The 14,613-nt window shown below is 44.2% G+C and overlaps 1 pseudogene; it reads left to right on the top strand.

The window, feature by feature from the left end:
• The first annotated feature begins 308 nt into the window (after positions 1–308).
• LOC147990557 (uncharacterized) lies at positions 309–14,319 on the top strand (annotated as a pseudogene).
• Positions 14,320–14,613: the final 294 nt, after the last annotated feature.

The following is a 14,613-nucleotide window of genomic DNA, read 5'->3' on the forward strand; positions in this document are numbered from 1 at the left end:
AGAATACTCAGGTTAAACTTGACGAGCCTAGCATATACAGATATGGCCTCGGAACACTGAGACCAAAAGGTTGAGCGTGAATCATATAGTAGATATGATCAACATAGTGATGTTCACCATTGAAAACTACTCCATTTCACGTGATGATCGGTTATGGTTTAGTTGATTTGGATCATGTGATCACTTAGAAGATTAGAGGGATGTCTTTCTAAGTGGGAGTTCTTAAGTAATATGATTAATTGAACTTAAATTTATCATGAACTTAGTACCTGATTGTATCTTGCTTGTCTATGTTTGATTGTAGATAGATGGCCCATGCTGTTGTTCCGTTGAATTTTAATGCGTTCCTTGAGAAAGCAAAGTTGAAAGATGATGGTAGCAATTACACGGACTGGGTCCGTAACTTGAGGATTATCCTCATTGCTGCTCAGAAGAATTACGTCCTGGAAGCACCACTCAGTGCCAAGCCTGGTGCTGATGCAACTACAGACATTAAGAATGCTTGGCAGAGCAAAGCTGATGACTACTCGATAGTTCAGTGTGCCATGCTTTACGGCTTAGAACAGGGACTTCAACGACGTTTTGAACGTCATGGAGCATATGAGATGTTCCAGGATTTGAAGTTAATATTTCAAGCAAATGCCTGGATTGAGAGATATGAAGTCCCCAATAAGTTCTACAGCTGCAAGATGGAGGAGAATAGTTCTGTCAGTGAGCATATACTCAGAATGTCTGGGTACCATAATCACTTGACTCAGCTGGGAGTTAATCTTCCGGTTGATAGTGTCATTGACAGAGTTCTTCAATCACTGCCACCAAGCTACAAAAGCTTCGTGATGAACTATAATATGCAAGGGATGAATAAGACAATTCCCGAGCTCTTCGGAATGGTAAAAGTTGCGGAGGCAGAAATCAAGAAGGAGCATCAAGTGTTGATGGTAAATAAGACCACCAGTTTCAAGAAAAAGGGTTAAGGGAAGAAGAAGGGGAACTTCAAGAAGAACAGCAAGCAAGTTGCTGCTCAGGAGAAGAAACCCAAGTCTGGACCTAAGCCTGAGACTGAGTGCTTTTACTGCAAGCAGACTGGTCACTGGAAGCGAAACTGCCCCAAGTATTTGGCGGATAAGAAGGATGGCAAGGTGAACAAAGGTATATGTGATATACATGTTATTGATGTGTACCTTACTATAGCTCGCAGTAGCACATGGGTATTTGATACTGGTTCTGTTGCTATTATTTGCAACTCGAAACAGGGACTACGGATTAAGCGAACACTGGCAAAGGACGAGGTGACGATGCGCGTGGGAAATGGTTCCAAAGTCGATGTGATCGCAGTCGGCACGCTACCTCTACATCTACCTTCGGGATTAGTATTAGACCTAAATAATTGTTATTTGGTGCCAGCGTTGAGCAGAACATTATATCTGGATCTTGTTTGATGCGAGACGGTTATTCATTTAAGTCAGATAATAATGGTTGTTCTATTTATATGAGTAATATCTTTTATGGTCATGCACCCTTGAAGAGTGGTCTATTTTTGATGAATCACGATAGTAGTAATACACATATTCATAATGTTGAAGCCAAAATATGCAGAGTTGATAATGATAGTGCAACTTATTTATGGCACTGCCGTTTAGGTCATATCGGTATAAAGCGCATGAAGAAACTCCATACTGATGGACTTTTGGAACCACTTGATTATGAATCACTTGGTACTTGCGAACCGTGCATCATGGGCAAGATGACTAAAATTCCGTTCTCCGGTACTATGGAGAGAGCAATAGATTTATTGGAAATCATACATACAGATGTATGTGGTCCGATGAATGTTGAGGCTCATGGCGGATATCGTTATTTTCTCACCTTCACAGATGATTTAAGCAGATATGGGTATATCTACTTAATGAAGCATAAGTCTGAAACATTTGAAAAGTTCAAAGAATTTCAGAGTGAAGTTGAAAATCATCGTAACAAGAAAGTAAAGTTTCTACGATCTGAGCATGGAGGAGAATATTTGGGTTACGAGTTTGGTCTACATTTGAAACAATGCGGAATAGTTTCGCAACTCACGCCACCCAGAACACCACAGCGTAATGGTGTGTCTGAACGTCGTAATCGTACTTTACTAGATATGGTGCGATCTATGATGTCTCTTACATATTTACCGCTATCATTTTGGGGTTATGCTTTAGAGACGGCCGCATTCACGTTAAATAGGGCACCATCGAAATCCATTGAGACGACGCCTTATGAACTGTGGTTTGGCAAGAAACCAAAGTTGTCATTTCTGAAAGTTTGGGGCTGCGATGCTTATGTGAAAAAGCTTCAACCTGATAAGCTCGAACCCAAATCGGAGAAATGTGTCTTCATAGGATACCCAAAGGATACTGTTGGGTATACCTTCTATCAGACATCCGAAGGCAAGACATTCGTTGCTAAGAATGGATCCTTTCTAGAGAAGGAGTTTCTCTCGAAAGAAGTGAGTGGGAGAAAAGTAGAACTTGATGAGGTAACTATACCTGCTCCTCTATTGGAAAGTAGTTCATCACAGAAACCGGTTTCTGTGACACCTACACCAATTAGTGAGGAAGATAATGATGATGATCATGGAACTTCATATCAAGTTACTATTGAACCTCGTAGATCAACCAGAGTAAGATCCGCACCAAAGTGGTAGGTAATCATGTTCTGGAAGTCATGCTACTAGATCATGATGAACCTACGAACTATGAAGAAGCGATGGTTAGCCCAGATTCCGCAAAATGGCTTGAAGCCATGAAATCTGAGATGGGATCCATGTATGAGAACAAAGTATGGACTTTGGTTGACTTGCCCGATGATCGGCAAGCAATTGAGAATAAATGGATCTTCAAGAAGAAGACTGACGCTGACGGTAATGTTACTGTCTATAAAGCTCGACTTGTTGCAAAAGGTTTTCGACAAGTTCAAGGGATTGACTATGATGAGACCTTCCCACCCATAGCAATGCTTAAGTCTGTCTGAATCATGTTAGCAATTTCCGCATTTTATGATTATGAAATTTGGCAAATGGATGTAAAAACTGCATTCCTGAATGGATTTCTGGAAGAAGAGTTGTATATGATGCAACCAGAAGGTTTTATCGATCCAAAGGGAGCTAACAAAGTGTGCAAGCTCCAGCGATCCATTTATGGACTGGTGCAAGCCTCTCGGAGTTGGAATAAATGCTTTGATAGTGTGATCAAAGCATTTGGTTTTATACAGACTTTTGGAGAAGCCTGTATTTACAAGAAAGTGAGTGGGAGCTCTGTAGCATTTCTGATATTATATGTGGATGACATATTGCTAATTGGAAATGATATAGAATTTCTGGATAGCATAAAGGGATACTTGAATAAGAGTTTTTCAATGAAAGACCTCGGTGAAGCTGCTTACATATTGGGCATCAAGATCTATAGAGATAGATCAAGACGCTTAATTGGACTTTCACAAAGCACATACCTTGACAAAGTTTTGAAGAAGTTCAAAATGGATAAAGCAAAGAAAGGGTTCTTGCCTGTGTTACAAGGTGTGAAGTTGAGTAAGACTCAATGCCCGACCACTGCAGAAGATAGAGAGAAATTGAAAGATGTTCCCTATGCTTCAGCCATAGGCTCTATCATGTATACAATGTTGTGTACCAGACCTGATGTGTGCCTTTCTATAAGTCTAGCAGGGAGGTACCAAAGTAATCCAGGAGTGGATCACTGGACAGCGGTCAAGAACATCTTGAAATACCTGAAAAGGACTAAGGATATGTTTCTCATTTATGGAGGTCACAAAGAGCTCATCGTAAACGGTTACGTTGATGCAAGCTTTGACACTAATCTGGACGATTCTAAATCGCAAATCGGATAAATGTTTACATTAAACGGTGGAGCTGTCAGTTGGTGCAGTTCTAAACAAAGCGTTGTGGCGGGATCTACATGTGAAGCGGAGTACATAGCTGCTTCGGAAGCAGCAAATGAATGAGTCTGGATGAAGGAGTTCATATCCGATCTAGGTGTCATACCTAGTTCATTGGGTCCAATGAAAATCTTTTGTGACAATACTGGTGCAATTGCCTTGGCGAAGGAATCCAGATTTCACAAGAGAACAAAACACATCAAGAGACGCTTCAATTCAATCCGGGATTTAGTCCAGGTGGGGGACATAGAAATTTGCAAGATACATACGGATCTGAATGTTGCAGACCCGTTGACTAAGCCTCTTCCACAAGCAAAACATGATCAGCACCAAGGCTCCATGGGTGTTAGAATCATTACTGTGTAATCTGGATTATTGACTCTAGTGCAAGTGGGAGACTGAAGGAAATATGCCCTAGAGGCAATAAAAAAGTTATTATTTATTTCCTTATATCATGAAAATGTTTATTATTCATGCTAGAATTGTATTAACCGGAAACATAATACATGTGTGAATACATAGACAAACAGATTGTCACTAGTATGCCTCTACTTGACTAGCTCCTTGATCAAAGATGGTTATTTTTCCTAACCATAGACATGAGTTGTCATTTGATTAACGGGGTCACATCATTAGGAGAATGATGTGATTGACATGACCCATTCCGTTAGCTTAGCACACGATCGTTTAGTATTCTGCTATTGCTTTCTTCATGACTTATACATGTTCCTATGACTATGAGATTATGCTACTCCCGTTTACCGGAGGAACACTTTGTGTGCTACCAAACGTCACAACATAATTGGGTGATTATAAAGGTGCTCTACAGGTGTCTCCGAAGGGACTTGTTGGGTTGGCGTATTTCGAGATTAGGATTTGTCACTCCGATTGTTGGAGAGGTATCTCTGGGCCCTCTCGGTAATGCACATCACTTAAGCCTTGCAAGCATTGCAACTAATGAGCTAGTTGCGGGATGATGTATTACGGAATGAGTAAAGAGACTTCCCGGTAACGATATTGAACTAGGTATTGAGATATCGACGATCGAATCTCGGGCAAGTAACATACCGATGACAAAGGGAACAACGTATGTTGTTGTGTGGTTTGACCGATAAAGATCTTCGTAGAATATGTGGGAGCCAATATGAGCATCCAGGTTCTGCTATTGGTTATTGACCGGAGACGTGTCTCGGTCATGTCTACATAGTTCTCGAACCCGTAGGGTCCGCACGCTTAACGTTACGATGACGGTTATACTATGAGTTTGCATGTTTTGATGTGCCGAAGGTTGTCCAGAGTCTCAGATGTGATCAAGGACATGACGAGGAGTCTCGAAATGGTTGGGACATGAAGATTGATATATTGGAAGCCTATGTTTGGATGTCGGAAGTGTTCCGGGTGAAATCGGGATTTTACCGGAGTACCGGGAGGTTACTGGAACCCCCCGGGAGCTCAATGGGCCTATATGGGCCTTAGTGGAAAATAGAGGGAAGCAAGGGGAGTGTGGGGCGCGCCCCCCAAGGCCCAAACTGAATTGGTTTAGGGCAAAGGGGGCCGGCCCCCTCTTTCCTTCTTCTCCTCTCTCTTTCCTTCTCCCGAATCCTATTCCAACTAGAAAAGGGGGGAGTCCTACTCCCGGTGGGAGTAGGACTCCTCCTTGTGCACCGTCTCCCTGGCCGGCCACCCCCCTTGCTCCTTTATATACGGGGGCAGGGGGGCACCCCATAGACACAACAATTGATCTGTTTGATCTTTTAGCCGTGTGCGGTGCCCCCCTCCACCATAGTCCACCTAGATAATATTGTAGCGGTGCTTAGGCGAAGCCCTGCGTTGGTAGAACATCAACATCGTCATGATACGTCTCTGTTGTATCTATAATTTTTGATTGTTCCATGCCAATATTATTCAACTTTCATATACTTTTGGCAACTTCTTATACTATTTTTGGGACTAAAATATTGATCCAGTGCCCAGTGCCAGTTCCTGTTTGTTGAATTTTTTTGTTTCACAGAATATCCATATCAAACGGAGTCCAAACGGAATAAAAACTGACGGGGATTTTTTGGAATATATATGATTTTTGGGAAGAAGAATCCACGCGAGACGATGCTCGAGGGGGCCACGAGGTAGGGGGGCGCGCCCTGGGGAGGCAGGCGTGCCCCTGACCCCCCGTAAGGCGGTTGATTCCCTTCTTTCGCCGCAAGAAAGCTAATTTCCGGATAGAGATCGTGTCAAAATTTCAGCCCAATCGGAGTTACGGATCTCTGGGAATATAAGAAACGGTGAAAGGGAAGAACTTGAGAACACAGAAAAAGAGAGAGACAGAGAGATAGATCCAATCTCGAAGGAGCTCTCGCCCCTCCCGTGCCATGGAGGCCATGGACTAGAGGGGAAACCCTTCTCCCATCTAGGGTGGAGGTCAAGGAAGAAGAAGAAGGAGGGGGGCTCTCTCCCCCTCACTTCCGGTGGCACCGGAGTGCCACCGGGGGCCATCATCATCACCGCGATATACACCAACACCTCCGCCATCATCACCAACATCTCCATCACCATCCCCCCTCTATCTATAGCGGTCCACTCTCCCGCAACCCGCTGTACCCTCTACTTGAACATGGTGCTTTATGCTTCATATTATTATCCAATGATGTGTTGCCATCCTATGATGTCTGAGTAGATTTTCGTTGTCCTATCGGTGGTTGATGAATTGCTATGATTGATTTAATTTGCTTGTGGTTATGTTGCTGTCCTTCGGTGCCCATCATATGATTGCGCGCATGGGTCACACCCTAGGGTTAGTTGTATGTTGATAGGACTATGTATTGGAGGGCAAGAGTGACAGAAGCTTCAACCTAGCATAGAAATTGATATATACAGGATTGAAGGGGGACCAATATATCTTAATGCTATGGTTGGGTTTTACCTTAATGAACATTAGTAGTTGCGGATGCTTGCTAATAGTTCCAATCATAAGTGCATAGAATTCCAAGTCACAGATGACATGCTAGCAGTAGCCTCTCCCACATAAGACTTGCTATCAGTCTAGTAAAGTAGTCAATTGCTTAGGGGCAATTTTGCAACTCCTACCACCACTTTTCCACACTCGCTATATTTACTTTATTGTTTCTTTATCTAAACAGCCCCTACTTTTTATTTACGTACTCTTTATTATCTTGCAAACCTATCCAACAACACCTACAAAGTACTTCTAGTTTCATACTTGGTCTAGGTAAAGCGAACGTCAAGCGTGCATAGAGTTGTATCGGTGGTCGATAGAACTTGAGGGAATATTTGTTCTACCTTTAGCTCCTCATTGGGTTCGACACTCTTACTGATCGAAAACAGTTTCGATCCCCTATACTTGTGGGTTATCAAGACCTTTTTCTGGCACCGTTGCCGGGGAGCAATAGTGTGGGGTGAATATTCTCGTGTGTGCTTGTTTGCTTTATCACTAAGTAATTTTTATTTACTGTTCTTAGTTGTTTTCTATCTTTAGTTATGGGTAGGAAATGCAAAATACCAAAAAAAATTAGTTGTACCTACTGAACCAATGGTTGAAGAACCACTCAAAATCTATCACACTGCTGAAGCTTATTACTTTGATCATCTTCGATCCCTATGTGCTCGTGCTGAAACCCCAACTAGCTTAGTTGAGGGCAAATCTTTAGATGAGCATGCTTGTTATGTGCGACACCGAATATCTGAAAAAGGGAAAACTTTACTGGATCAAATTCATCGTTTGCAATGCTATGCTTGGAATTTATGTGAAATATATGATTTTACTTGTTGTTCTGAAAACCCTAAGAAACACCTTCCCTATCAATGTGAGTTTAATGATAACGGACTCGTATCTTCGTATGCTAAAGGTGTTTATAGTTACTATGATGTTCAACAAATTGAAGAATTTGTTGCTTTTGAGGGTGCTTATGAAATTGCTTCTTTGATTGAAAAGTATGATGCTACTCTTTACAAATCTGAAAATTTTGACATATTTAAATATTGCTATGACAATTATGCTTCTAATGCCTATGTTGAACTATATATTGAGGACTACCCCGCTGTCCAAGAAGAGACTAATATTTTAAGGAGTCTATGGAGGAAGAAATTGATGAAACTGTGAGCTCATTGGATGAAAAGGATGAGGAAGAGAGCGAAGAACAAAAGGAGGAACAGAGGATTAGCTACCCGTGCCCACCTTCTAATGGGAGTAACTCTTCCACTCATACATTGTTTAATTTCCCTTCGTGCGTACCGAAGGATGATTGCTATGATGATTGTTATGATCCCGTTGATTCTTTTGAAATATCCCTTTTTGATGATGCTTGCTATGCTTGTGGCCAAGATGCTAATATGAATTATGCTTATGGAGATGAACTTGCTATAGTTCCTTATGTTAAACATGAAATTGTTGCTATTGCACCCACACATGATAGTCCTATTATCTTTTTGAATTCTCCAAACTACACTATATCGGAGAAGTTTGCTCTTATTAAGGAATATATTGATGGGTTGCCTTTTACCGTTGCACATGATGATTTTGATGAATATAATATGCATGTGCTTGCTGCTCCTACTTGCAATCATTATGAGATAGTAACTATATCTCCATCTCTCTATGTTTCCAATATGATAAAATTGCAAGAAACTGTTTATACTATGCATTGGCCTTTACTTTGTGTGCATGAATTGTTCTTTTATGACATGCCGATGCATAGGCAGAGAGTTAGACTTCGTAGTTACATGATACATGTTACTTTGTGCTCACTACTAAATTTCAAACAAGCGCGTCCCATCTATTCAAAAAAACCAAAAACAAGCGCGTCCCAGACCGAAACATGGTTCTACCTTAGCTCCCCCCCTCCGATTCCCCATTCGTACTCCGTGGGTGCCAAAACTACCTCTCCACCAGCCGCGAAACCACGGCGTCCTCCGTCCGCCACCCCATCCAACCCATCAATCCCCGCCCTCGTCCATCCGGCCGGAGCCGATACCCCGACATCATCGTCCACCGCAATTGCAACACCCTCTATGGCTAGTAGTTGAAGCCGAAGCCGAGCTGCCTCCAGGACGCCGACGTGCGCCATACACGAGCCAGTTCAACCACGCCATCATGTGCCTCACCGCTGCCGCTCGAACTTCGCCACCGTCCACCACACCGGAGCTATTCCCGCTACGCCGTCCTTCGCGGCCTCGGATTTGCTTCCCCTCCGCCGACAGACGGCCACCACAACATAGTCAACAATTTGGCCATGGGTTCATCCAAGGCTCCACCCTCCTCCAAAACATCGGTTCCCCCGGTAAAAACAACAACATCGCCGCGACATCTAGAGGATACAAGACTGGCACCCGGAAATGGTACTCCTCTTCCCTTATTCATGCAAATCTTACATGTCTGCTTGCATGATATTCATCCCACAAAAGACACTAGTTGACCACTTCTTCCTAATACTAGATGTTCCTAGTAACTTGCGATGCACAAGGTTTCTCCTCATATACTATTTCACCTTAGCTAGAGGTCCGTCGCCCCCTGGATGTCAATTCCTGGTCACTTGATTCCCAATTAAAGGAAGTATTCCCTAGCATAACAAGCGCTAGTCCGCCTATTACATTGGGGAAGAAGTGCCTCGGTGTTTATCTTAGGGGTGTGTGGGGTATAGGAGCTACTGGCGCCCGATCTGGAGGTCGGCCGGGATTAAAGGGATGGTCGGGGGGGCGCTGCCAAGCACGGCGATGGTGTGAGGTCAAGGGGAGGGCGGGGCGGCGGAGGCAGGGGTCTGGGCCAGTGGTCGTTGGTGGTTCGAGAAAGATCGTCAACAGTGACTGGCGGGAGGTAGATGAAGGCCATCTGCCCATTCCTTATAGATCTGACGGTTCATAAAAAAATTGACTGGCCTATTTATTTTCAGTCGACTCTTATTTTGATAGGACCACATGTTGTGGTGTGCTGGAGGAGTACCTGCATTTCCTAGCCATCCTTGTGCTCATATATTACAAAATCATATGGAGTAGAATCTAATTTTGTTTGCCATGCAATGTTGTAGAGCTATCATATGTCTCCTATCATTTATTTTTTAGCCACCTGCTATCTGCTGCTTTTACAGTACACTAGTTCTGCACACACTTCACCCATACTCTCACTGTTGTGTTTTTATGCCTGGGTATTTCAAACTCTGACCTGACAGAAGCATGAAATAAAAGAGAGAAGTCACTCCTGCTTTCTTTGCGGGCAGGCAAGACACATGTCCATGCTTTAAAGGTTGGATGTTCAACAGATGGATATGGTAAACGTAGCTCTAGAGTTGATGATCTCGCTCGCCATGAACCACCATCCCAGGTGCTTGCTTTAACTTCCTGGTGTCATATGTGGTTGCATGTTGTATACGGTGTCTAGCTTGTATTTGAAAGGCCGAAGTCGGTCTTTATTAAGATAAGGACAGATATTTTTTACATGAACCACCATCCCGGGAGCACTAGAAGACAAATAGCTAGTCAGGGCACTAGCCGAGCCAGTGACAAGCCCAGCACAGACAGGCATCACCTAGAAACAAACTAAAAATCCACGATGGTGGCGAAGCAGCCCGCCTCCCACCAGGCTCTCAGGTCCTCGATGATCATGCTCACCACTCCAGTCGGATGTCTAGCTTGTATTGCTTACACATTATACCTTTGAATATGACATGCCTTCCTGTTTTTGGTACATAGTAGTACATATGTCTATTAACCATGTTCTTGCATCAAACTAATGTTCTTGTGTATCCCTCATCAATCACTTATGATGAGACAGTCACGCCAGTGGGTTACTGTGAGAAAATACACTCTTTTAAAGAATACAGTGTCAGCCTCCCCACATGATTCTCAAGAAACAACAAGGCTAGATGAAGATAGTGAACATAGCTCTGTAGTTGATGACCGCATTTCCCCTACACTAGCATCGCAGGTGCTTGCTCTAACTTGGTAGCATGATATGTGGTTGCATGTTGCATATGGTGTCTACATTGTAATTCTTCCAATCTGGTTAAATTGCATGTGCTATTCTGCTAAGTTTATATATTATACCTGTTAATGTGACATGCCTTCCTATTTTTAGTACATAGAACATCTGTCTATTAAGCATGTCATTACATAAAACTATTGTTTTTTTGTATCCCGCATCAATCAATATGACGACACACCTTTAGTATATGTAGTGTGATATTAGTTGCATCTTTCATGTGATTTATAGCATGCGTTGCTTCTAATTTGTTGAAACGCCATTTATGATGGGACGCTTTTAACTTGGCAGAGTCATATTGGTTGCATCTTTCATGTGGTGTCTAGCTTGCATTGCTTCTTATTTATTACAATGGCTTCTACTTAGTTTACACAAATAGTTGTGAATATGCCATGTCGTCCTGTTTTTCGTACATATTCCATCCTGGTATCATGTGTTTTCCTTACATCAAAGTAGTGATTGTCAGTATCATGCATGAATGAGTTCTGAAGAGTGAATTTTATAGCTTTTTCTTGTCGGTTTTACTTGACAATTCAAAATCAATAAAGCGAAAGGAAATTAGCAAGGAAGTGGATAAAGGTGCTCCTTCCAAACGGAGGGCCTCTAGAGATTCTACTCCGCCACCCCCTCCCCCCCCCCAAAGAAGATCTGCAAGACAACACAGGCATAGGCACTCAACGTAGCTGTGTTGATGATGAGCACATCTTCCCTAGTGCACCATCACATGTGCTCCCTCTAACTTGGCATTGTTATGTGTGGTCGCATGTTATGTATGATGTCTATCTTGTATTGCTTCTAGTTTTGTTGAATTCCATCTGCTTACTTTACACATTATACTTGTGAATAAGACACGTGTTCCTGTTTCTAGAACATACAATATCTGTCTATCACACCATGTTCTTACATCAAAGTACTACTGTTGTGTAACCTGCAACAATCACTTATCATAAGACAAGTTTGACTTGGGAGTGTGATATAGGTTACATCTTGCATTCTTTTCTAGCTTGTACTACTTCTAATTTGTTGAAATGGCACTTATGACGAGATAGTTTTAACTTGGTAGAGTGATATTCATTGCATCTTTCATATGGTGTCTAGCTTTCATTGCTTCTAATTTGTTGAAATGCCTTCTGCTTAGTTTACACATCATAGCTATGAATATGCAATGATGTCCTTTTTTCTTACACATTCAATTGTCCTATCATGCAGTCGCCTTACATTAAAGTAGTGCTCGTCAGCATCCTACATCAATGAGTTCTAAAAAGAAAATTTTTATTTATTTTTCTTGTGGGTTTGACTTGACAAAGCAATACAATTAAGAAATAGGAAGGAAAAAATAAGGCAGGGACTGATGGCGGTCTTCCGGTGAAACCGGCATCCCAGGTGCTTTCTCTAGCTTGGCAGTGTGATATTGTCTTGCATGTTGCATACGGTGTCTCACTTGTATTGCTTGTAATTTGATTAAATTACTTCTCCTTAGTTTACACAAATAGTTGTGAATATGCCATGTCGTCCTGTTTTTCATACATATTCTATCCTCGTATCATGTGTTTGCCTTACATCAAGGTAGTGATTGTCAGTATCATGCATGAATGAGTTCTGAAGACTGAATTTTATTGCTTTTTATTATCAATTTTACTTGACAATGGAAAATCAATAAAGGAGAAGGAAATTAGCAAGGCAGTGGATAAAGGTGCTTCTTCCAATCCGAGGGCCTCTCCACATTCTACTCGGTCATCCCCCAACAAGATTTGGAAGACAGCACATGCAAAGACACTCAAAGTAGTTGTGTTGATCATGAGCACGTCCACCCTTGATGTGACGCCCCGAGACCGATGCGCCAGGTGTCTCCCAGTTATTCGCCGTCATTGCCATGTCATTTGCGTGCGTGTTGCATTTCATCATGTCATCATGTGCATTGCATCATCATGTTTTTGAAACTTGCATTCGTCCGGGTCTCACAGTTCTTTCCGTTGTCCGTTCTCAGCCAGACACACTTGCACGTGTCGCAACACGTCCGAAATAGTATTTTATAAGTGGCCGGAAAATGTTCTCAGAATGGGATGAAAGTTGGCATGCGGTGTTGTTTTAGTGTAGATAGACCGCCTGCCAAGTTTCATCGCATTCGGAGCTCGTTTGATAGCCCAACCGTTAAACTATAGCGGCAATAGTAGCCGGTTTTTCGTCGGACGTTTCGGTCTCCGAAACTGCTGTCGGGCATCTCTCTTCTCTCTCTTTTCTGAGCCCATCAAACCCCTCACCTTCGTTGACCGTGCCGAGACCAACTAGGTTATCGATTCCCTCTTGTCAAACCACCTACTCCCTCTTTGCACAGTGCATCGACCCCTCGCCCATGTCCGAAACTGTCCCGAACCCGACCTGCTCTGTCGTTACCAACGGGTCCGGATCATCCCCAAACATCTATAAATCATCTTCGTTTTATTTATCGGACTCCCTAGCCTATTTTTCTCGACTGCCCGATTTCGATCGGAGGGACAAGTTAGCCCCTAACCTAAACTCATCTGATATAAATATCAGTCAAACCCTAGCCTATCCTGTCTCATCCTCTGAATCCCTCCGCCGCCACTCTCTCTGGATCCCCTCGGGATCACCAGCGAACCAACTAGAGCCTCCACCTTATCGGTCTCCCCACCAGCCCAACCGAAGCGCTCGAACAAGTCTCTCCTTCCTCGGGATCGATCCAGATCCCACCTGGCTAAATCCCCTCGCCCGATCTTCCTCGATCCAAACCGCAGCCAACCACTGCCCGACCTCCTCCTTCCCCGAGCAGCACCCGTCTCGGCCGGCTTCCAGATCGAGCAAGCTCGATCTCGACCAGCAGCCAGAGTCCACGGCCTCCTCTGCTTCTTCTCAAGCACTTCCATGGAGCCAGCCGTCCCCGCAGGCGATGAGCAGAAGCATGCCATGGATGCCTCCCCGAGCTCCAGTTCTCCTCGACGCTGTCGGGGACCGGTGTCCCACGACCGGATCCGTCAAGTTCGCGACCCCGCCTGACCTTTTCCCGTTCATGCCGCCATCGAGCCTTCTTCTGCTTCCCCTGCTGCAGGGCTCCATCGCCCCTGCTCGTCTTCACCTCGCGCACCGCGTCACCGCTCCTCCTCCGCCGTGCCTGCGAGCGCGACACTGGAGCACCGTAGATCGCCGTGCCTCCTCCTCCTGACTTTCTCCTGCTCTTCTTCCCTACTGTCTCTCATCCCTCTCATTTTCTCTCTGTCTAGGAGCACCAATGGCCACCACCATCGCCGGAGATGGGCCCCAGACGCCCTGTTCCGCTCGCCTCCACTGCTTCGGCGTCATCCCCGTCGCCGGAGGATGCAGCACCCGACCGCCTCGAGCCCCGACGCCGGCGAGCCATCACCTCCGCCGCCCTTGCCCGTTCCTGACCGGCGTCACCCTAAACCTGTCGTTGCGCTTTTATTCAGAAACGAGAAAAGCAGCTCACCCGCCCCGCTCGACCGGTTGACCGCACCTCCACGCGCCTGGGACGCCTCCTCTTCCCTCGTTGACCGAGGCCCAGTCCCCACCTCCATAGATCTGGGCCTTTGGCCCATGGGTGAGGCCGCACCCCAGCACCCCTCTTGTTTTTTCACCTGTTGGGCCAGCCTGCAGATTCGTCCCGTATAGTCTTTTTTAGGCTCTGTGAATTTCTGTTTTTATCCTGAGACTGCCAGTTTTGC

Source organism: Triticum urartu, chromosome 1A, assembly GCF_056163025.1.
Source record: "Triticum urartu cultivar PI428250 chromosome 1A, HENAU_Tu73, whole genome shotgun sequence".
NCBI classification, from domain to species: Eukaryota; Viridiplantae; Streptophyta; class Magnoliopsida; order Poales; family Poaceae; genus Triticum; species Triticum urartu.